The following is a 24,181-nucleotide window of genomic DNA, read 5'->3' as shown; positions in this document are numbered from 1 at the left end:
AGAGATGTGAAATTCCAATCACCCACCGTCAAGGATATATTGTTTTGGGAACAAGGGGCAATAAATGTCATGTTTATTTTGTCCACCGGACAAGCAGTCTCAATCTACTGAAGCACAAACTCTTTGGCTACCAGTTTACAGTACCACCGTATGGATCCGTGATAGAGGGCTGCCTACCACAAAAGCAAGATGAATAAGATGTGCAGGGAGCTGGGAGCTTTAGCTTGCATCACTGACTGTGGATCCAGTATAGAAATGCATAGACACGTTCATAAAATGTAACAATTTGAAGCTATGTATTATGCTACAATAATAGGCAAAAACATGCAGAAGCACAAATGCAAGATTGGTGGTTCCTCCCCCAAAAAATTATGCTCAGAAATATTTGCAACTTGAAAACAGTTTTGCTAAACTAATGTGAAACTTTATATACAATTTTCTTGAAACATCATTTAGTAAAATGGGAAAATTATTTTGATGCATATTAGTTTAAACAAAAAAAAGCCACCTAAAGGCATCCCTGTTTATATGTCCTTCCATTAGTGCAGATGTATTCCTTTCAGTAATTCGCAAGAGTTTACAGAAGCATGCCTGGAATCCATACTGCGAGCAGGCTTCTGTGCTATAAATGATCTCATGAGAAAATATGCACACGTATATTTACTCATGCAAGAGAGTGGCTATCTCCCTAGGAGTGAAGAAGGTATTCAACCGAGTGGAGAGGGGTATTTATTCAGTCATGACAAATAGGTTTTTGAGCCAACCTCCTTAAAATGATCTGTGCATTTTACACCCTCTCCAATGGCCCAAGTTACTTGTAATGTTTTCCTCTCTGATCCGATTCATATTGGCTGAGGACCAAGGAAAGGCTTCCCCATGTCTCCTTTTATGCTCTTGATTACCCTGAACCCCTGGCAATTGCCATTCAGGATAGACACTCCTACTGATCACGTTATACGTGAATGACATACTGATGACTCTGTCCTCTCGGGGCACCTCCATCCCTGCACTACTGGCCACGATTACTAGATTCTCCTCATTCTCGGGTTATAAAATAAATTGGATGAAGAGTGAAGCCATTCCGGTGACACAATCGACGACGGTGTCCTCACTGGTGGGTATCCCCTTCAAATGGCTACCTGAAAAGCTTAAATATCTTGGAATTCTAGTCACTAGTGATATCGACCTGATGCAGAGGGAATTCCATAAATAGGGAAGTCTTCACCTCTCCCTCTGGGACAGAGTGCAATTAAGATGATGATGGTATCCTGTTTAAACTACGTTTTTGGCATGCTCTTACATACCCATGCCCTGCAAAACACTGCTATCAATTGATAATCAAATCAAACCTATGTATGGGAAACATAAAACCCAGATTAGCTATGTCCAAACTACATTCTGACACTGCAACAAGAGGTATTAGGCTACCCAACATACAGTGCAACTACATGGCTCATCACATATCGCAACTGACACACCATTTTCATAATGACCTGGAGACTCCAGACTGGGTCCTTACTGAGCAATTTTTACAAATGGTTGCCTCCAGCTCACAGATTCTATAGAAGCAGGACCAAAAGTCGAAAAACCCCAATAACCCAATTACAGACAACTCCAGACATATCTGGAAAACACAACACAAAGTTTGTGCCTGTAATGGCTTCTCCCACCTCGAGGCCACGATCTGGAACAATGCTCATTTACTGATCGATGGATCTACTTTCGGATAGGTCTTGTGGGCCTCCAAGGAAATCGCATCAATCCAAAAACTCTTGACACGTGACCGAGGAAAAACCTTTCAGGGTCTACAAACTGAATTTGGTCTCCCGGATCACTACATAGGAATCTAATAATTAGCTACCTACAACTGAAATCTATTCTTACTGAGAGATTGGGACGACAGGCAACAATACCCATCTCTTCCCCATCCACAAATACTTAGTTCTGTGGGGCGCATACAAAAAAATGTATCTCTGTTATATACCCCTTAATTTGTTAGGGAACAATTCTCAAAATCTATGGAGAAAATGACTGCCTCATTTGGTCATAAAAATCCCACAAACAATTTGAGGATGACAAATGGTCCTCAGTTTTAAAGCACCAAGTGAAAGGCCTACGAGAAGCACGCCTTAAACTTAGCTTCTTTGAGATTTTAAATAACTTGCATTACCAATCACATAAACTTTATGAAGATCAGATGGTCCCTTTCTCGGAACGCTGTAGATGCAAACAACGGGGTGGGGAACCTGCTCCACATACTTTGGTCCTGCCACATCACAGCCTCCTTTTGGGATGGTGCTCTATCCTTACTCACTCCTTTTAGAATTTTTACCACTAGGCAGGGTGGTAGATCCTTCTCATACCTAGCTCCGTTTTCCTGGAACAAGTTGCCGGCTGACTTGCGGTCCATCCCCGTTCTTGGGTGTTTTCGAAACAGACTTAAGACCTGGCTGTTCGATCAGTAATTCCGTTCCGCCATTCTCTCTTGCTTTCAGACGCTGCAAGCGCCATGAGACTCTTCGGAGTGATATGTCTGCGCTACAGAAATGTTGCTGACTTGACTTGACTTGACTTGACTATCCAAACTCCTCCCTTGATCCTAGTGTGCCCAATGGCAGATCTCACATGCAGGATGTGGTGGTCATTACCACACTCGGTCAGAAATGGCTAGTGTTTTCTTAGCCACAGCCAAGTTATGTATCATATGACATTGAGAAAAAACTGCCCCCACTCTGACGGACTGGACAAGCACAATGATCACGCTGTCCACATTTGAAAAAACAATATATTAACTGAATGATCAAATGGCAGAAAACAAAATAATTTGGGACCCCTTACTTGATAGCCTCTCATGAGTTAATGCCAGCTGAAGAGACACAGGAGGACCCCATGTCACACACTTGGCCACTAGTGATAGGACAGGCCTTGACAGTCCAGACCCCAACAGCAGTCTCAAACTTGTCGGGTTGATCACCTCTATTCTGGCCAGTCCTATGACTTCGGCATCCATCAACAGAGGCCAGTACATAGAAAAGTGATAGTCTTATAATGAAGTTCAGGCTCTGACTGACCCCACCTCCACACTGGAAGGCCACTCCTCCCAGACTCTGTTTCTTGTAGTAACTAATGTTTACATCCGTAAGGATTACTGCTGTTGTTTAACGCATGTTTTCTAGATCTGAGCCACTGTCGTTTTTTTACTGCAACCAATTATGATTAGGTTTTAGATCATCCTCTCTGATTGTTAACCATACAAGTGAATACAAATATTCAAATATGAAATGTTGTAATACACTGAAAAAGAAAAAAATGTATTTTGTAAATTTTACCAGTTTCAAATTGGTTACCACGAATAAAATGTATGATAGATATCAACATTGACTACTACTAGTGACTGTATCAGCTGCTTTGCGAGAGGAACCAGAAAGCTCTGCCCGAAAACTGAAATTCTGTCTTTTTATCCTGGGCAAGCGCAGTTCAGGAAGCATGTTTGTCCGTGACTCCGCTCTCGACCCCTCTGCCTCCACAAAACCGAGGCGCCAACATCACTCTACCCAGTCTCATTCTTGTATCACGCCGCATGCGCACATCTCATCACCATGGCTGAGCAAAGAACTGAAGAGGCTTGGCTCCTATGATTTCCTCTTCACAGAGGACTGTCTGGAGGTGCGCTGTCTGGAGTGTTACTTATGAACGGGAGAGGTTGTCCTATGTCAGAGCACGTGGGCCTTCAACCACCTACATGTCGACGCTGCGCCCTCTCAGAAACCTTTCCGCTAAGACCGTTACCCACCGAGAGTCTTGGCCGCTCTCACTCCCGCCATTATTCACCCTCCTCTGGCGCGGGGCACGTTTCCCTTCAGTGGCGCGCGCGCACGTGCTGCCTCGGGTTTTATCTCAAACACGAGGTACGAGGCAGGAAAGCAAGACGTGTGAGGCTGCTGCTGTAACTTAACAATCGCCAAACCTTTAATGTTTTTATTTATTCTTTAGGGTAGTGCTTACCGATTTCAACTGTAATTCTCTAGCAAGCCCCTAATCTGTTTCACCGTGCAGCGAGGGCTGCACAACGGGCATAATAGACACTAATGAAGCCAGGTGTGACAGATTGCGAGGAACCATTTGCCATCAGTTTCATATATAGCTTCCTCTTCTACCTTCTTAATGTGCCCCCTAGTTTGAGTCTGATTTTCCACTATTGTGATTTTTCTGTTCTTGACTCTCCCGTCTTTTACCTCCATGCTTAAAGATTAAGGGGCAGATTTACGAGTCCCTTGCGACGCATCTAAGGAGATGCGTCACTTTGTAAAGCTCTGCGTGACATTATACCTTCGTCAGGTATAATGTATGCAGGGTAGGCGTTACCACGCAGGAAAGCCTTGTAAAAGTGACGCAGTGAAATTTACAAGATTTCACTGCGTGACTTTTAGGATGCCACTCTGTCAAAACCTTACGCCTGCTTGAAGCAGGTGTAAGGAGTGACGCAGTGTATTGGGAATAGGCCGCAACACTTATTGCTGGAGTTCCATCGTGCTTGCGACACGACTCCAGCAATGCGTGACCTTTACGCCAACAGATGCGTCAGAATATCTGACGCATCTGTCAATACTTTCACCATAGTGCGCTGTATTGTAAATACGGCGTATCTATGGTGGAGCAAGGGTTTCTAATGGAGGTGCAGAAAAATGGACACATCTATATAGATGCGTCAGTTTATTGTAAATCTGCCCCTCTATTTTTTTCCATTTCGTCTCTTACTCTTTTCTCTCTCTCCTTCATCAGACATTTCCATTCTCACTGTCTCTTGCCCTACCGCTCATTGTATGCTCTTTTGTCTCGCAACGACACAGCAGTGGAATGTTATAGCCAAGCCAAGCAAAAGCTATGCTCAGGGGGCGGACAAACGCACAACTGGAGGAAGCCACCTATCAAAAGAAGGGAACTGAGGTTGACAAGAATGCCATCTAATCATGAGCTGAGAGTTGACTTTGTGTTATTATATACAACAATGTAACAGCTGGCTCAGCAAAAACAGACCATCATCACTAATCACAAATCCCTGTATGGAAAACTGCATGCATGGCCTATGGCACACTTTGTTTATTGACATGCACTTGACAGGATACAACATCACATTACTTTGATGATTTTCACACAGAAAAGATGCTAACAAAAGTCTGCATAGTCCATTGAAGCAATCTTTGCATTCCTATACATCTGTTAATTGCATGGCCATTAGGATAGAATGCAACATAACAGATCATTTTTTAAATGTAGGCCCATTCTTTGCCTAAAGCATCCACAGTGGCTGTGCAGTGACAAATTAACAGCCATGAATGTGTGATTTGTACATACATTTATAGTTATATCAATAGAATTTTCTTGGCAAATAGTGAAACCTTGCCATGATACTGTGAACAATCCTTGGGCTGTAGCTTACACCAATGAATAGTACATCAAAAGCACCCCTCAACAGTATGGCCATAGCAATTTGAGGTGATTGCAATGTACTTCTATCTAAGGCACATTTAAATAGTCATAAGCCAAAATGTTTGCAAGACATCCCAAATAAAATGCAAGGCAGAAGACACCCTGAATATGTTTGTGCTTTAGAAATGACTCAGATAAACTCCATGTGATAAGAAGGGTTTGGCTCAATTAGTAGTCTAGGATGAAGTTTCAATTTAAGTCCAACTTTACCCTCCATCCTAATTATCAATGAAATGAAACTCAGGGCCGGCCTGGCCGTAGCGGGCATCGGGCATTTCCCCGGGAGGCTGGAAGGGAGGGGTCGGTTTTGCAGCGGTGGAGGCCGGTTTTATTACTGGGGCCGGTTTTTCAGCAGTGCTGCAATATTGCCCCCCAGTAACAAAAGCAGCAGTGCTTCGCACTTACACTCCCCCCCTATCCGTTCCAGGGGCTCATCCAACAAAATCGCCAGGGCTGCTTTGGCTTCCCAGTCAGGCCGTGCCCAGACCCCATAGACAGTAGGCTACAAATCGTGATATTTATGCTGATGAGCAAAACAATGGCTTTATCACAGTTTCAGACTATTTTAACTATTTATAGATATGGGTGTCTATTTTTATTCAAATGGAGATATGCAGGACATTTTTTCATTATGGTATAGTTGAATTAGTTTTCAAGATTATGCTAAGATTAATTTTACTTTGTGACTAATAATGATGCTAAGAGACCCTTTGTCAGACATCATCCATGGACATCCACTTCTGCACTACCTTGGAAAAAGGATTTATTTAGTAAGCCAGTTTCTAAATTGTATTTGAGCTAGGCCTGGGCAGAGTTTGCAGAGTTCTACTCCGCGAAGAGCCAGAAAAACTCTGTGGGGTTCTTCCAGAGGCGGAGTCTGTTCAGTCCTGCTCCTCCCACTGGTTTTTAGTGCCAGGACTTTGTCCCGTGCTGTAAATTCAGCGCAAACAGCACTAGATATCGTGCCTGAGGATACTGCTGTTTTCTGCTGCTCGAGTAGACATTCTGCTCGAGTGACAGCTTCCTCAACGTGAGCGACAGGTTTCGCAACGCGAGCGATCGCGAACTGCCGCAACCTCCCGTGTTGAGAAATCTCACCAGAGGGAGGTCTAGCGCATGTTTTTTTCTCACGAGCGCTCGTCAATTTAACATTGGCGAGCCGCTGGAGAAAAATTCTCTGCTCCGCGTCACTTTGCTGAGTTTTGTGCAACTCCACGTAGAGTGCAGTGTGGGCAGAACTCTCCGAACTCAACTGGCAAAGCGGAATTCTTCACCCACCCCTAATTTGAGCAATGTTTATTTTGTGCCAGTGTTTGCTGGTAGTGGACATTCTGTTTCATTTTTGGAGACTGGAACACTTTCTGCTGGTGCACTGCATGTGTTTCACTTACTGAACTGGAGGCAATTCATTTTCATTTCACAGATGCACAAAAGCCATCGGACATTGGGTCAGCATTACCAGGAAACACACCATGTGAGTCGCGTTTAATGTAAAGGGGAGCAGTGCCCTCAGGGTTGAGCAGTGGCACTGGTTCACCCACTGCAGCTGCCTGTTGACTGTCAGTCATTTAACTGGGTGGAATGGGCACACATGCTCAATAACATCTGTGCCTGCCAGTTCCTCCAGCACCTAAGCTACAGTCAGTCACCACACTGAAGGCAGACAGTGTCCATCTCACAACCAGTGCCAGTGCCACCCATGGAATTCCCTTAAAGTGTAGCCCTGTACGCAGAATATGCAGCTGTATCTGCAGCTCCAGCCTCAATGCTTGTCTCTGACATGGCAGGCTGCCAGTGAATAGCAGTGCTCAGCGAGGTTAGAGCTGAGGCACCAACCATGCATAGACTAGTAGCTACGGTCCAGTCAGCATAGGGCATACTATTAAGGACCAGAGCTCCATTCTAGTGCCCTTTGGGCAAGTGAATAACCAATCACATTGCATATGGTGTTCAATAACCAATCACATTGCATATGGTGTTCTGCATTAACTGCTTGACCACCTGGCCAATGAAGTGCTGTTTTGGCATATGTAGTTTTATCAGTCGAACCTGCATAGTGACATGTGCTACAATTACCTCTTTCATAATTTGCACCTGGTTGGTATTTAATAGTGTAGTTTGACAAGCTGGTTCTGAATGTTACTTTGCTGGACAGTTTTTGGGCAAGCAGCGAGCCATGTTTTGTGTTTTTGTGGTGTTTTTTCACTTATTGTTTAGTACACGGATGACAGATGCTTCATGTATTTGCTTGTGGTTAACTGATTCATTAGTTTATTCTATAGGCTGCATGCTGGTACTTGGTGCTACATGGGGCCTTTCCTGTAACCCTTTCATTCTTGCGATATGTGGTCACTGCTTCATGTCTTGCCATCTTGTTTTCACATCAGCCAATGTCCTCTTGAAAAGACCCTGTGATCTAGTGACTCAGCGGCCTTGCCTCGCAACAACTCAAGATGTCTTCGCTCAATGTGGCTTAAGGCTCAACAATATGTATTCTGTCATAATGGAGAAAGTTTCACCTTTTTTATTACTTTCTTGCGAGGTGTGTTTGGCGGACTTGGATGTAGCTCATTACTTTCATCCACTTTATCCTACAGTAGGTGTATTTGCACCATGTGCATTTCATGTGCTGTTTTTTTTTTACATATTTGTCAGCTATGTTGCTCATACTTAGTCACATGTTCCATTGTGGAATGGTTGATTCAGCCTTTCATCTATCCACAGATGATAAAATGTGTATATTACGCAGCAACTAAGCTGATAGTAAGTCCTAAACACAAAACATGTTAGTTATTGTTTGTCCAGAACAGGCAATAAAGTATTGGGTAGGCATTTGCACAGAAGCTAGAGTGGCAGTAGGTGTGGCGATTGGTATTAAAAAATGTGCTTTTAAATACATTTTGTTTTTTTTTGTATTGCAAGCAAAAGATGACAAATATATCATAAACAAGTGCCATAAGGAAATAGAAATGTCAGTTCTACCAGGCAGACCACCCTCCAAAACCACAGTGGTTGCAGCTAGCACTGAAGTCGGTGGACGTTGCTCATAATGATAGTAGCCGACACACTGGTTATAAATGGCGGCGGCAGACCCTGCTGTGTTGGTGGGGAGTGCCCTCTTGAGACAGGTTTTGGACAATGTAATTTATTTTCATTTTATTTTCTAAATGAAAATTAAGCATTTTAGACATTTTGGACAATATGTGGGTTTCACAAAATCCACCCATGAGGGTTCGAGAAGGGGTAAACCTACCCTTCAGCCAGCATTACGTGTGCACCTACAAAATATTTTGGGTATGATGGAACATCATTGTGTAAAGGGCAACTGCGAAACTGAAAAGCAAGGACTGAAACATATTCATTTACCTTGAATTCCAAACCCAAAGCCACCACAGGGATCCAGTTAGTTCTAGGACTACCAACAAAAATAGACTTGTCTATGCTGCTGTTTTATTCTCAAAGTCTACGTTAATGAAAACGTCAACTTTCTGAACAGCAAGGTGCCAAACCTGTCCTCGTTATTTAAGGTTGAAAATCTGTGTTTTTCTGGAACAAATGTATATATTTGTGTATAAAGCATAAATATGTGAACTGAAACTGCTGAAACATTCAACCAAATACCAAGCATTACACCTCTTTCTTCATAGAAACAAATATTTTTTATATTATTGAGTATAGGTATAAATGCGTCACTCTGGTACATGATTAGGAATTCTTTACATAAATTGCAAGCCATCCTTTCTAAAACATCAGATCAGCTGGTACTTAAACTCATTTTTGCATTTCACAGTCAAAATAAGGAGTTTCTTTTTTTCACAAGACTAGATTCTTTCCCAAAACCCCACCCCTTCCTTTGAAAATTGTGACGCGCAAAGTATCCCCTGACATCCCTTCCAAACGAGAGGCGGCTTCGCATTGTAGCATCTTTCCGAAAATAAGTATGTCCTCAACAGGTTATAATTATCCTTAGGGCACACAGGGAAAGAGAAGCAGGAAGAAACGGGCAAACCACCCGCCCAAGCAAGGGCTTTGTTTTCATTTTTCATTATACGCGCATTCCGTGTTGTAGTAAACGGGATTTAATGCTGTTCCAAAAGCACAACCATAAATAATGTATCAATCTGCTCAGCTGCCAATCCTTTTTACAATGAATTCCTGACAATTGGCACACAAACAAATATATAAATCCGCGTCTTCAGGACGCCATGGCGTCTGTGTTGCACTTGCACACCCACCATTTCCTCCCTTCTGCTGTTCTGCCCCAAATATTTCAAATGCAATATTCCTCTAGCGTCGCCAGACTATTCTCCGCGTTGTCAACGGCTTAGAGCTGGCAGCTGAATGTTCAATTTGAAACGCCTGTCACGCGCACAAAAGCGCCCCTTGCATTAGAATCTTTATCGCAGCAGACACCACCATAGATAGCAGCACACAGTAGCAAAACTTTTGAGGAGATTGCGCCTTTTCAGTTCAATTCCCCCCTTGCCAAGTCTCTTACCGTTCCTGCGAAGAAGGGTCCGCGAATATCTCTGAAGAGTGTTCCTTTTTCCACGCCCCTTTGTGGTTTTTTTCCCGAAGCCTAACCCGCGCTCTGCCGCCTTGTATGTATGTGATGTGCGTGCGCCTGGCAGTCTGGTGAAATGTACGTGCCAAGATGCATCCAGTGGCAGCTGCCTAATGGCTTCTTGGTGGGCTCAGACGCACGTTCCCTTTGAATCAGGCGGGCGTGCCTTCGCTGCCAGAGGTGGCGACGTGTCTTCTAGAAAGCAGGAGCGAGGCTGCTAGAAGCAACAGGATTATTTCAGGGGAGAGCAATTTTGCACTCAGCTGTGAAGGGAGGAAGCGAAGGAGCGAGGAAAAAAAAAATGAGGCTGCCCATGGGTAGGGAGGGGGCAAACAGAGGCGACATCAGTGTAACGCGAGACGCGTTGATTTTTTTTCTCCAGAATTCCTAACGGAATTAATCACACTTGCAGACTGCACAGCTGTGATTTGAGGTTGGTGGAACTTCCTTGGGCTAAAACAACGGAGCCCTTTGAGCTGTATGTTGATTCCATGACAGACTTAAATGGTTTCGCGCCGTTCTCGTGTTCGTACCGTTAATGTACCAGCAGCCAGCAATATTTGTGGAAAAAGGGTGGTTGGTGGCTATTTTTTTTGTACCTGCAAAATCAATGAATACCAAATGGCGCAATGGCGCTTAAGTGAGCATATGATGTGTTGACTCATTTTATTATCACGCCTTTTGCAGTCACAGACAAGGAGTGGTTTGAGCCTCAGGAGTTACATCCATTGCTTGATTATTACATTCTGTATCTTTTGCTTATATATATGCCGTTTTCTCAAAATGTGAATTTATTTAACTGTTTGGTCCATGAGGACAAGTTCTGTGGACAGCCCCATCTCCTAGAGGGTTGCCGCGTACACTTTGCCTGACTCTGCACCCATCCACCACCTGTGTCACTGGTCATGTGACTGGTTCAGTAAAGTGGAGCTGTGGCTCAGGCCCTCACTTCAGTTACCACCATGTAACGTGAGTGTCTGGTGTGTCTGGACTGGGGTTGTGTCTGAGACACAACCTCAACGCAACATCCAACATAACAAGCATTTGCAGTGCAATAGGTCTCGCATTTACGCAAATTTAAGCTATTGGCATTGTAAATGACAATGCGTTTTAATGTTGTTTCAAAAACCAAAACATAAATAAAAGGCAGTCATTAGCAATGCCAATAGCTCAAACTCGCGTAAATGTGAGACCTGTTGCATTGGAAATGCTTGTTCTAATACATGTTTTCATTACGTTTTTACAGAACTTCATTAAACTTAACATCACATAAACATGTAATTTAACTACGCTTTCCTCATGCGGTATACCTACCTCTCATTCCTTTTTTTACAGTCAGATTTGGAAGAGAGGATCGAGGTCTGCCCAAGACACATAAAAGAGAGAGGGTAGCTTTATTATGGCAATTCGCCTTGTGAATTAAGGTGGAATGTCAGCTTCTCAAAAAAAATGCAAATGCACTTGCAGACCATTGGCTGGCTGCCGCCCGCTCCGCTTCTCACTGGTGAGCAATGTGTGCATTCCCGGAACATTTATTCTGCATTTCCCAGCATTGCCTGTGTCCTTTCCGGACTCCTCCTGTTTTGGTTTGGTTCCAGCTACTCTCACCGTTATTCTTACATTGTGAGTTTTCAATCTCCGCAGCACGGAGACACTCACCACCTTGCCACGGGGGTCTGCTAGGGTACTACTCACAGAGTACCAACCAAGGGAAACAACCCGTAGGCGAACACTTCTGGGGCGGCATGGTCGTCTCTTTCGGGGCAGCAGCTGGAGGAGGACCCTTTCGGGATAGGCGAACCTTCTTCTTCGGGGCAGTCATTCTTTCTGGCCAATCACAGGATTGAAGGCGAACTATAGTCACCAAGGCCCGCCCAGTATCTGTACGTAGCCTGTCAATCACTGTAAACTCGCTTTTCTTTTCACCACTCCTTGCCTTCACTTCTTGAACTTGGTATGAGTAGAAAGGAAAGCTGAGACAATCGGATTTTACTGTCTTCTGGTGGGATGCGCAAGGTAAGATTGGCACTTTCTGCTCGATTTGGGACGGGTTGTCCTGTGATAGCTGCTGAATGGTAAACCATTACGGTAATGTGTGTTCATCAGTGACATACGTATATGGAAAATGTCCAGTGTGAGGGCTAACGGTGGACTGGAACGCTCTTGTGTGTTTTTCTTTCTGTGTGGCTGTGAAGTAATGTGCAGCATTGTCCTTAGGGGAATGTAGCGAAGCTGAGGGGCAGGTTTCGGGAACCACACACTGATTTGGGGTGTTTGAGTTGTATTTTCTCCGAGAGGGGTAAAAAAAAAGTGAAATTGCATGAGGCTTGCAAGGACAGAAGGGGGCCAGGAGATGTGCACATCGCGTGTCTGGACGTGCGTGTTTACGGGCACATTCACAATCCCAGTCGCCCCTGTGTGGATTGGGCTTCTGCCTTAAAAACAAAGACAAAAAAAAACGCACCAAAAAAAGACACCAATGTTTTCTGGCCAACACCTAGTGCAACCTGTTGTGGAGGGCACCGCTGCGGGCGACAAGACATTTTGTTTGGCTGACCCCCACAGCAGTGCTGGGTCAACAAGAGACAGACCATTTCTGCATACAGCGCCCCTTGAGGCACACGCCTCGGACTCTCGTTCTAGAGCACGTTTGAAGTCTTCTGGCGGTGCATGAGGTCGCCTGAAAACTTTGGGGGTGCAAAGCACCAAGAGCGCCCGAAAACCGCACCCAGGCATTTCACATATGTGACGCTGCTTAAGGCTCCCCTGGGCAGCTGTTGGCCTTCTGGACGCAGGGAGTATCTAAAACATTCAGCACACTATTTCGGGGTACATAGGGTTAGGGCTTTTCTGTACAGAGTATTCAGGGAGCAGAGGGACAGGGATACGCAAAAAAGCAGCTTCTGAGCTAAGGGCTCTAGTTAGAATACTAGGGAGTAACTTTCTTGAGGTACAGACTTCTGACTTTTGGGGTGCAGTTCCCTCAGTTCTTTGAGGGTAGGTCTTTAGTTCTTGGTCGCAGTTCACTTCACTCCTTGACTCAGTTCTCTCTTGGTCTTCAGTTGTCGGGGTGCACTCTCCCCGCACCTCATGCTTGACTCCCGGGCCGCAGCCATGCTGCCGGTACTCTGCCTGCTGCTCTCCCTGACAGTGGGCCTGTGCCGGGCCCTGGGCTCCTTTGTGCACTGCGAGCAGTGCGACGACAAGGCCCTGTCCATGTGCCCGCCCACCCCCAACGCCTGCGAGCTGGTGAAGGAGCTGCTGCCTGACATGCGCTGAGGAACTTCGATTTCTGATCGCGATCGAATCGACCCGCCATTTTGTGCTCCGCCGCCATTTCATGTTGCCATCACTCAGGCAGCACGGCGAACAAAGTCTATTCTGCTTTTTCTGCAGCCTGGTGTCGAAATACGCTTTCTGCCTCTATTTACAAAGCTGGTGTTAGAACTAGCCGAGTACACTAATCCCTGTCTGGCTTTCCTAATCCCCGTCTCAACTATCTGTTGGTTCACACTATTCTTTCCTGACCTTATCTTATCGTCTGGCCTTCACTGTCTTCTGTTAGCATTCTCTCGTTTCACAACTGTCCTCCAACACACACAAACGTATCTCGCCACCTGCAAGTTAGTTACGAATCTGTTAATGAATTAGCTTGAGGGGGTCCAATGGCTAACAGCAGAAATATAAGGCAACTAGTCCGTGTCGTAGAGACTACAATAGACATCACTGTAGGAGCCTTAAGTAACATCACGGCAGAACTACAGGCGGACCGTCTTATGACATTACAAAATCGAGTTGCCTTAGATTTTGTTCTTGCCGATCGTGGTGGAGTGTGCAAACTGATCAGGTCAAGTTGCTGTATTTTCACACCTAATAACGCTCCGACAGTATACCAAGCTATCTCCAAGTTGCACATAATCTCTGAGTCTATTCATCAGGACGAAGGAGATTGGTCTTTTACGGAGTGGTTTTGGGGACTACTGTCCAAATGGGGTTGGAAAGCATTGACATTTCTTGGTATAATTCTGACCATTGTTTTCTCCTGTTGCCTTTGTATGCACTGTGGTCCCGCTATCTGTGACCTTTGTGCTACTATGTGCATCCCAAAACCAAAACCACAAGTAACAGAAAACATAAGAATGATGTTGCAGCAACAGCTCGATGACCTCATGGCTATCGACATTGACTCAGATTAGCATGAGTCTATCTTGCCTGAGTTCTGGCAAAAGGAGGGTCTGAGGAACTTCGATTTCTGATCGCGATCGAATCGACCCGCCATTTTGTGCTCCACCGCCATTTTATGTTGCCATCACTCAGACAGCACGGCGAACAAAGTCTATTCTGCTTTTTCTGCAGCCTGGTGTCGAAATACGCTTTCTGCCTCTATTTACAAAGCTGGTGTTAGAACTTGCCGAGTACACTAATCCCTGTCTGGCTTTCCTAATCCCCGTCTCAACTATCTGTTGGTTCACACTATTCTTCCTGACCTTATCTTATCGTCTGGCCTTCACTGTCTTCTGCTAGCATTCTCTCGTTTCACAACTGTCCTCCAACACACACAAACGTATCTCGCCACCTGCAAGTTAGTTACGAATCTGTTAATGAATTAGCCTCAGGGAGGGGTGACAAACATAGTTGGAGGACAGGTTTCTTCGAGTCATCTGACACTTTTGTTTTCCAATTTCTCCTATTGGTTCTATCCTGTTTTCCAACTCTTCTTATTGGCTCTTTCTTGTATGTTCTGGGAGTGCATTTGGTTAATGTATTTTAACATTATATAGTACATAACACTGTGCGCCACAGAGTGATGTGGCAGTCTCCTGAGAACCTACTTTGTGTACTTCTAGGATAACTGTACTAGCTGCAGCTAAATAAATCTGATCTTCTAACGCCGACAGAGTGTCCCGTGTCTCTGTGTAGCTGAGCAGGAGAACTCCGGAGACTTGGGCGTACCCTGCGCCGCCAGGCCCAAAAGGTTCTGGTTCTTCAACTGGCGCCCAACGTGGGGCGGCTTTAGTGGTACCGGTTCTGCCCGAAGGTCGTGAGGAACCCTGCAAGAAAATTCCGGAGGGTTCGCGAGCCACATTAAGCGACCCCTGTATGTCGAAAGTGGTCCGAAAGTCTTTTGCAGCGCGGTTACTCCTTCCTGACGGCTACTGATGACCGCTGCCCTGACTGCTGCCCTGCTTTGGCCCTTCCTTTGATGATGTATGGTAAGGCGAGATGATCGACGGGCCTCTGTTGGTGGGAGAAGACGTCCTTAGTTAAGTATTTTCGTGGGTCGCGCCCACAATTTTGACTCTTTCCGCCTTTGGCGTAAGGAAGCCAAACAGAAAGAAATTAAACAAGCAAAACGAGATAGGAAAGCACAAGGTATGACAATTATAAGGGCTGCCCAACAGTTTAAAAACGATGAAATGCATAATGCGACTGAAATTGCAGAAAGACAGCATCGTATGGCTATAGATAAATGCTATCCGGTGTTGCCTGTTTCTCCTTCTGATAATAAGAAAGATGTAGAAGAAGATCCCCTAATGTCCCACTTATTAAGGTTGCCTCCGCCCTATGCACAAAGTGCCAATGCACCTCAGCCGTTACAGCCTGTTCAGCCGCCAGCGGTACCTCCGCCTGTTCTGGCTCTTCCGCATTTGCCTCCTCCAGTATTACCGCCCTTGCCGGTTTTACCATTAACTTCGACTTCCTTTTCCTCATCTCCTGATCTTAGATCTCCTTTGCCTTCTGCTCCTCCTGCAATTATCGGTTCTCCACCTGTCAGTTCTCCTAATACTTTGTCTCCAATTCTTATGTCTAATTCTCCGTCTGTGCGTAAGCGTCTCACAGACACTGTTACTGGTATTCTATCTCCTTTCTTTGAAGCTTTAAATGTGTCTCCGGCTTTTGCTCGAAGACAGTCTCGTAGTCAGTTCCTAGATTTTGAAGAACGAGAGAAGTTGGACTCTCTTGCACGTAAATGGATTAAAAAGGGTCCACAATACAGTGTGCTTGATATTATGCCTACTTTCTCACAATGGAATGCGCCTACGCAAAGATATGTTTTTAATGCAATGTGCGATACACTTATTAAAGAATGGGAAGATGTGAGTTCGAGTCCGATCCCACAAGATCTGTTAAATGTTCAGACTGATTTTGATAAAGGACTTATTGTGGGTTCTAAGGTTGAGAAAGCTGTAAGGACACTTATTTCTTATAGATCCTCATTGTCCTCTCAGGCTTTCCTTGATTCTGATCCGTCGGTTAGACTGACGTTGAAAAATTATCCTATGAGAGAGGTTCCTCCAGTATGGAAGGAAGAGGTTGCGGGAGTAGGTGCTAATCCAGCTATTCCTGCTCATTTCCAACGTATATGGGTACATGTCCCTTGGAAGAGATCTGAAGTTTTGGCCCTTAAGCAGACTCTACCGGATCCTCGTAAAAACCCTGCAGGTTATTACAAAGAAGTATCACAGACAGTTGATGCTTGCATCATGAACCTAGCAGATATTGATATGTTGATGGGAAATGTAGTCCCACAGACAATATGGGCTAAGATTCGTAGAGAGGATCACGCGCAGGAACTAGGTGCTACTTGGGATGTTATAACTACTACAGATAGAGACCAAGTGGGTGGCGCAAAGCCTGACGCTTTGATCTCGGAACTTCCTGGTAGGATTATCACCTTAATGAAAACTATGATGCCTGCATTGAGAGTTAATTGGGATAAACTAGCAGCATGCAAACAAAAGAAAGATGAAAGTGTCTCTGATTTCTTTACTCATTTCGAGGAGACATTTATCGACCACAGTGGTCAAGACATGGCTACAGAGGGTGGACAGCAATTATTTGTGGACAAATTCGTATTCAATTTGCTTCCCGAGCTGTCACACAAATTAAAAGATTCTGAAAGTTCATGGGCTGTTTCTTCTTCTGCCCAGATATTAGCTACTGCGCAATATTATGAAAACAGAGATAAGGAGGAAAAAGAAAAGCAAGAGAAAAAGACGAAAGAATTAAAAACGAAGGTTCTCTTGCAACAAGCCTATCCTCCACGTTATGTTCAGCCTCAATTTCAACAGCCTCCGCAGCTTCAGAGGTTGTATCAAAAACCTGAGCCATACATTCCGCGACCTTTGTTAGGACCTTATCAATGTGCCTATTGTAGAGAGGAAGGTCATTTTAAGAATAGTTGTCCAGTTTTATTGCAGCGCAATGGAGCATTATCTGCTCCACGAGGTCGTGCTGGCCTCCAGTCAGCAAACAGAGGTAGAGGTCGGGGTGTGTTGACTCAAGAACAGCGTGCCCTTCCTTCTCCCAATTCCGTGAACTACTTCGATCAGCAAAATATGAGGTCTGCACAGTATTACAATGAAGACCATTATATTGAAGGCGAGAATGAAAGTCTTCATGCTAACTAGGACAGCCATGGACAAAGTAAGGGAGTTGTGTCGATCCCAGTAGATCAGAATGGACCTTATGTTAACGTCACTACAATGGGTGTTTCAGAGCCATTTCTTCTGGATACTGGGGCAATGAGAAGTTCTATCATTCATTCTAAACTCCCTGGGGCACCTTTGTCTGGCTTAACGAATGTTTCTGTAGGATTTTCTGGCGCCCCTGTTCGCAATCCAGTTTCTTGCCCTTTGCCTATTTCAGTTGGTCCTTATGATTTGAAAGCTCCACTTCTGTTGACGAATGGTTGCGGTGAGAATCTGTTGGGTCTGGACCTATTGAAAAGAATGCATGCTACAATATATTGTTCTCCTTCTGGTGTACATCTTACTTTAGGACAGCAATTGATCTCCCCAATGTATTTGTCCAAAGATCAGTTTCCACCTGAATTACTTTCTCTTCCAGCAGCGCTTTGGGCCACGGGTCCGAACGATGTGGGTTGTCTTGAGATTCCACCTTATGTTGTCACTCTCAAGCCCAATGTTGAATTACAGCGCATCCCGCAGTATAGAATTTCTACTGAAGGTGAGAAAGCGCTTTTGGGAATCATTTATGACTTGATTCAGAAGGATGTGGTTGAAGAAACAAGAGGTAACACATGCAATAGTCCTATTCCTGTTCTCAAACGCACTGATCCTTCTCAGCCTCCTGTGTATCGTTTCGTAATTGATCTGCGGGAGGTAAACAAAATTGTTGTCCCACAATTTCCTGTTGTCCCAGATATCACTGCTTTGTTGATAATGATACCTTCCACAGCGACTTGGTTCTCTGTTATCGATCTAAAGAATGCCTTCTTTAGTATTCCTATTGCAGAAGAGAGTAGAGACATTTTTGGTTTCTCCCTTGGAGGCCGAAGCTTCCGGTTTAAGCGTGCACCTCAAGGCTATTGTGAAAGTCCCTCTATTTACAGCCAAGCTTTAAAATGTCATCTTGATACCTTTCATTTGCCGTCTGGTGCTGCTCTTATACAATATATGGATGACTTGTTAGTCACCGCTGATTCAGAAGATATCTGCAAAGATGTCACTATTGCATTATTACGCCATTTGTTTAATCTGAATCATAAGGTTTCACCTTCCAAACTACAATATGTTTGTCGAGAGGTTACCTACTGGGGTCATCTCCTATCAAAGGAGGGACGACGATTGACACCAGAACGAATTCAGGCGATTACGCGAATGTCTGTACCATCCACACAAAGGGAAGTACGTGCCTTTCTGGGTATTACTCCTTATTGTAGACAGTGGATCCCTAACTTCTCTCTAATAGCCAAACCTTTGTTGGCACTCACTTTAAAAGATACGCCTCTGCCCCTTCCTTGGACTGATGAGTGCCAAAAGAGCTTTTCTGATTTACGTACTGCTCTGTGTTCTGCTCCTGTACTAGACACCCCAGATTACACTAAGCCTTTTACGCTCTATGTTCATGAGAGAGAAGGTTGTGCATTATCAGTTTTAACACAGCAATTTGGAGACAAACAGTGGCCATGTGCCTATTTTTCGGCTACGTTAGATCCTGTAGCTAAAGCATTGCCCAGTTGTCTCAAAGCGACAGCAGCAGCAGCAATTTCTATTCGACAGTCTGCTGGAGTGGTGTTGGATAACACTCTCATTGTCATGGTGCCACATGCAGTGGATACCTTACTAAACAGAACGAAAACGCAGCACCTTACGAGTGCTCGTCTAACTGGATACGAGCTGACGCTTTTGTCTAGTCACGTACACATCAAACGATGTAATACCCTGAATCCAGCTACTCTGTTGCCCCTTCCAGATGAGGAAAGTGTTGAGGAACAGCATGATTGTTTCTTCCGTACTGAGGAAGAGACAAAAGGAAGAATTGACTTGAAAGACACACCACTAGAGAATCCGGATGGAACTCTATGGGTAGACGGTTCCTGTTTTAAAATGCCTAATGGAGATACAGTTTCAGCCTATGCTGTAACTACTTTACATACAGTTGTGGAAACTGCACGCATTAGACACAATTCAGCACAAGCAGCAGAATTGATAGCATTAACAAGAGCTTGTGTATTGTCGAAAGGGAACAGAGTGAACGTGTACACCGACAGCCAATACGCTTTTGGTGTAGCGTTCAACTTCGGGCGCCTCTGGAAGGAAAGGGGTTTTCTCACTTCACATGGCACCAAAATACAACATGGTCAGTTAGTGACTGATCTCCTCGAATCACTTTCCTTACCCACCCAAATAGCAATTGTGAAGTGTAGTGCACACAAAAAGATTACAGATGATGTTAGTCGAGGAAATGCATTTGCAGATAAAATAGCGAAAAAGACAGCGAGAGATTCAACAAGTCGAATGTATGTGGCAGGTCCTGCGAATTGGGTCAGAGAGAGAGGAATGTATGAGAATACAGTGGAAAGTATAAAAGCGACTCAGAAAGAGGCCTCAGAGAGGGAGTTAAGCAAGTGGAAAGAGAGTACAGGAATGTTAGATGAGATGGGTTGTTGGGTGGAATTATCTGAACATCAACGTTGGTTGTTACCAGATGCCTATGTTCTCCCAGTGGTTACTATGGCACATGGTCCAGCCCACTTAAGTGCAAAAGGTATTTGTAAACGTCTGGCTCCAGTGTGGCAGAATGAAGGTATCCCAAAATGTGCAGACAATGTAGTGAAGCACTGTATTGTTTGTTTAATGTACAATCCAGGAAAGGGAACCCCAACTCCAGCGGGTCATTTTGCTCCTCCGACATATCCATTTGAGGTGTTGCAAATCGATTATATTCATATGGAGCGATGCAAAAACCTCAAATATATTCTGGTGGTAGTATGCGCCTTTTCAAGATGGATAGAAGCATACCCTCTAAAAGATAACACAGCCTTATCCACAGCTAAAATCCTTCTAAAAGAATTCTTCCCCAGGTTTGGTTTGCCGCGCATTGTCTGGAGTGACAATGGGAGTGAATTTGTTGGCCAAGTCATGCAAAAAGTTTGTGCAGGTCTTGGTATCAAGCAAAAGTTCCATGCGGCAAATCATCCACAGTCAGCGGGTTTAGTAGAATGCTACAACGGAACCTTGAAGTTAAAACTAGCAAAGGTTCAAGCGAGTACAGGACTCAATTGGCCCGATGCTTTGCCGTTAGCTCTGCTGTCCACCAGAACTGCAGTACACTCGCGTTTGGGACTTAGCCCTTACGAAGTGGTTTTTGGACGTCCGGCTAACGTATGGGGAGTCCCTCGCCCTAAGAAATACTCAGACTTGCCGTATCCAATGTTGATTGACTATCTGCATGATCTTACGACTAAATTGCGTGTTCTCCATCAACAGGTTCAGAGTGCTCTGCCGAAGGCTTCCACAGACCCAGGTCATTCCATCCAATCAGGCGACTGGATCTGCATTAAAAACTTCCAGAGGACAAGGAATTTGGAACCCAGATGGCGAGAGCCCCGGATGTTATGTTATGTTATGTTATCATGATTTCTAAAGCGCACTGTTACCCTGGGGTGTCCTGGCGCGGATGGTTCTACTCACAACGAGAACAGAAGTTAAAGTCGAAGGAAAGAAAAATTGGATTCACGGTGTGCATTGTAAGAAAGTGCCTTTGCCTTTGCCCTACGATCAATGGGTACGCAGGGGTATTGGTGACTGTGAAAGTGAAAAGATTCCATAATTCGTGCCTTTTAGTGATGCACACCTGAATGGGACACTGTCTGAGAAAGAGGACGACGACGTTTTGCAGGAAGCAATGCCACCACATCGTCGCTTGGATACGACTAATCCATGAACATTGTTCCAAAACCAGAACATTCCTGGGAAGGAAAGATACGATTTGAGACCTAGACCAAAGAACACTTAAAAGATTTCTCTCTTGTGTAGTATTCTGTCCCAGTTGCAGGGTCACGGTAGGAGTCTGAATCGCGACCTGAGTAGTGGCAATAGGCCTGCAGGACTTGCAGTGTCATAGGACGGCAGACAATCGTGATTGAGCGATCGAGGAAGATTGCCGTGAGCATCCATTAGAAAGATGGAAACTACACTAGACAAAAGAGAGAGAAAAGATGAAATGACGAAAAGATTCTGTAAAATAATGTACAGTCGTTTCAGTATAACTTTATGTGTTATTATATTATTGTGTATTGTTTTGGCATTTATCGGTTGGATTATTAATGCTCTGCAGCAAAAAGTTGTCTCTTCTTCTTCCTCCCCGTCTTCTTCAACTGTCTCTCCACATTTCTTTCATGCTCTTCCTCCACATGAACTCATTAGAAGAACTGAATATTATAACAATTCCTTTGTCCAGCTATTACATCAGCACCAGTTAGTGCTCAATACAACTGACTGTTGGGTGTGTGGACTTATGCCACACACCACAGAGAAAGGAATGCCATATTTAGTTCTCCCGTTCTCTTATGAGGGTTCTGCTTGGGCTTATTTTGTAATTTTCGCCAATGCTTATCAAAGCAAATTCAGACGATCCGATAGTTCACATGTTAGTGATCCGGATTTTAGTCATAGTTCTTTGATTAAGGGAATGGTAGCTATGGCTAAAATCATGGAAAACAGTAAAATCTCCATTGACGAAAGAAAAGCATACACTAACTGGAACGTTACCCAATATATGTCTAGTCTTAGTGATAAAGTTAAGAAAGGAAAGTCTTCACCGATTTGGACTATACCACATCAGGGCAATTTCTGCTTATAGATAAACGATCGCTCTTCTGACACCATACAAAGGAATAACTGCTCCTACACGTACATTTATTCCTCTCAGAACTCGCCTCCTCTAGTGCCGTCTCAAGGCACCTATTTCATTTGCTACAATAGGGCTTATCCTTGGTTACCAACGGGTTTTCCTGGTTCTTGTTATATAGCCTTTCTTCTTCCCCCCTACTTACACCGCTTCCGCAAATCATCATCGAACCAGATACGGCAGAGGATTATTGATTCGAAGGACACAGCAGGACAAGAGGGAGGAGATTTCCTTAAAGGATTTCTTCCCTTCTGGGGTCCAATGGCTAACAGCAGAAATATAAGGCAACTAGTCCGTGTCGTAGAGACTACAATAGACATCACTGTAGGAGCCTTAAGTAATATCACGGCAGAACTATAGGCGGACCGTCTTATGACATTACAAAATCGAGTTGCCTTAGATTTTGTTCTTGACGATCGTGGTGGAGTGTGCAAACTGATCGGGTCAAGTTGCTGTATTTTCATACCTAATGACGCTCCGACAGTATACCAAGCTATCTCCAAGTTGCACATAATCTCTGAGTCTATTCATCAGGACGAAGGAGATTGGTCTTTTATGGAGTGGTTTTGGGGACTACTGTCCAAATGGGGTTGGAAAGCATTGACATTTCTTGGTATAATTCTGACCATTGTTTTCTCCTGTTGCCTTTGTATGCACTGTGGTCCCGCTATCTGTGACCTTTGTGCTACTATGTGCATCCCAAAACCAAAACCACAAGTAACAGAAAACATAAGAATGATGTTGCAGCAACAGCTCGATGACCTCATGGCTATCGACATTGACTCAGATTAGCATGAGTCTATCTTGCCTGAGTTCTGGCAAAAGGAGGGTCTGAGGAACTTCGATTTCTGATCGCGATCGAATCGACCCGCCATTTTGTGCTCCGCCGCCATTTTATGTTGCCATCACTCAGGCAGCACGGCCAACAAAGTCTATTCTGCTTTTTCTGCAGCCTGGTGTCGAAATACGCTTTCTGCCTCTATTTACAACGCTGGTGTTAGAACTAGCCGAGTACACTAATCCCTGTCTGGCTTTGCTAATCCCCGTCTCAACTATCTGTTGGTTCACACTATTCTTTCCTGACCTTATCTTATCGTCTGGCCTTCACTGTCTTCTGCTAGCATTCTCTCATTTCACAACTGTCCTCCAACTCACACAAACGTATCTCGCCACCTGCAAGTTAGTTACGAATCTGTTAATGAATTAGCCTCAGGGAGGGGTGACAAACATAGTTGGAGGAGAGGTTTCTTCGAGTCATCTGACACTTTTGTTTTCCAATTTCTCCTATTGGTTCTATCCTGTTTTCCAACTCTTCTTATTGGCTCTTTCTTGTATGTTCTGGGAGTGCATTTGGTTAATGTATATTAACATTATATAGTATATAACCCTGTGCGCCACAGAGTGAAGTGGCAGTCTCCTGAGAACCTACTTTGTGTACTTCTAGGATAACTGTACTAGCTGCAGCTAAATAAATCTGATCTTCTAACGCCGACAGAGTGTCCCGTGTCTCTGTGTAGCTGAGCAGGAGAACTCCGGAGACTTGGGCGTACCCTGCGCCGCCAGGCCCAAAAGGTTCTGGTTCTTCAGCGCCCTGGCCAAGGGCTATGCCTGCGGGGTCTACACGGAGCGCTGCGCCCAGGGCCTGCGCTGCCTGACCCGCCAGGGCAAGGACAAGCCCCTGCACGCCCTGCTGCACGGCCGAGGAGCCTGCCTGCCCGAGAAGAGCTATCGGGAGGTGACCAGGTGAGACCTAAAAACTCTTATTTGAATGTGCAATGTAATAAACAAGATTGGAAGCAAGACCAAATAACTACTAAATTGTGCATCTTTTTGCGCTATGAAATATATCACAGAAGGCAAGAGTTGAAGGGATCTGTGCAGGTTACATAGAAACGCAGTTACTCGCCACATGTCTGATTTTAAAAAGACCTTTGACATTGTAGATAGAGCTTCACACCTTTCAAAACA

The 24,181-nt window shown here is 44.6% G+C and overlaps 1 protein-coding gene across 2 annotated transcripts in view; it reads right to left on the bottom strand.

The window, feature by feature from the left end:
• The window catches only part of LOC146856955 (FXYD domain-containing ion transport regulator 6-like), a 287,847-nt gene extending 277,509 nt beyond the window's left edge, over positions 1-10,338 (bottom strand). The window contains exon 1 of one of the 2 annotated variants that reach the window (XM_085647431.1): positions 9,989-10,338. The gene's annotated coding sequence lies outside the window, so the exon portion shown is untranslated. The remainder of the gene's footprint in view (positions 1-9,988) is intronic. The other variant, XM_085647432.1, reaches the window with a different exon arrangement.
• Between the last annotated feature and the right edge of the window lie 13,843 nt (positions 10,339-24,181).

The sequence above is a fragment of the Triturus cristatus genome, chromosome 3_2 (genome assembly GCF_964204655.1).
Source record: "Triturus cristatus chromosome 3_2, aTriCri1.1, whole genome shotgun sequence".
Taxonomy (NCBI): domain Eukaryota; kingdom Metazoa; phylum Chordata; class Amphibia; order Caudata; family Salamandridae; genus Triturus; species Triturus cristatus.
This window is presented reverse-complemented; position numbering and strand designations above follow the sequence as displayed.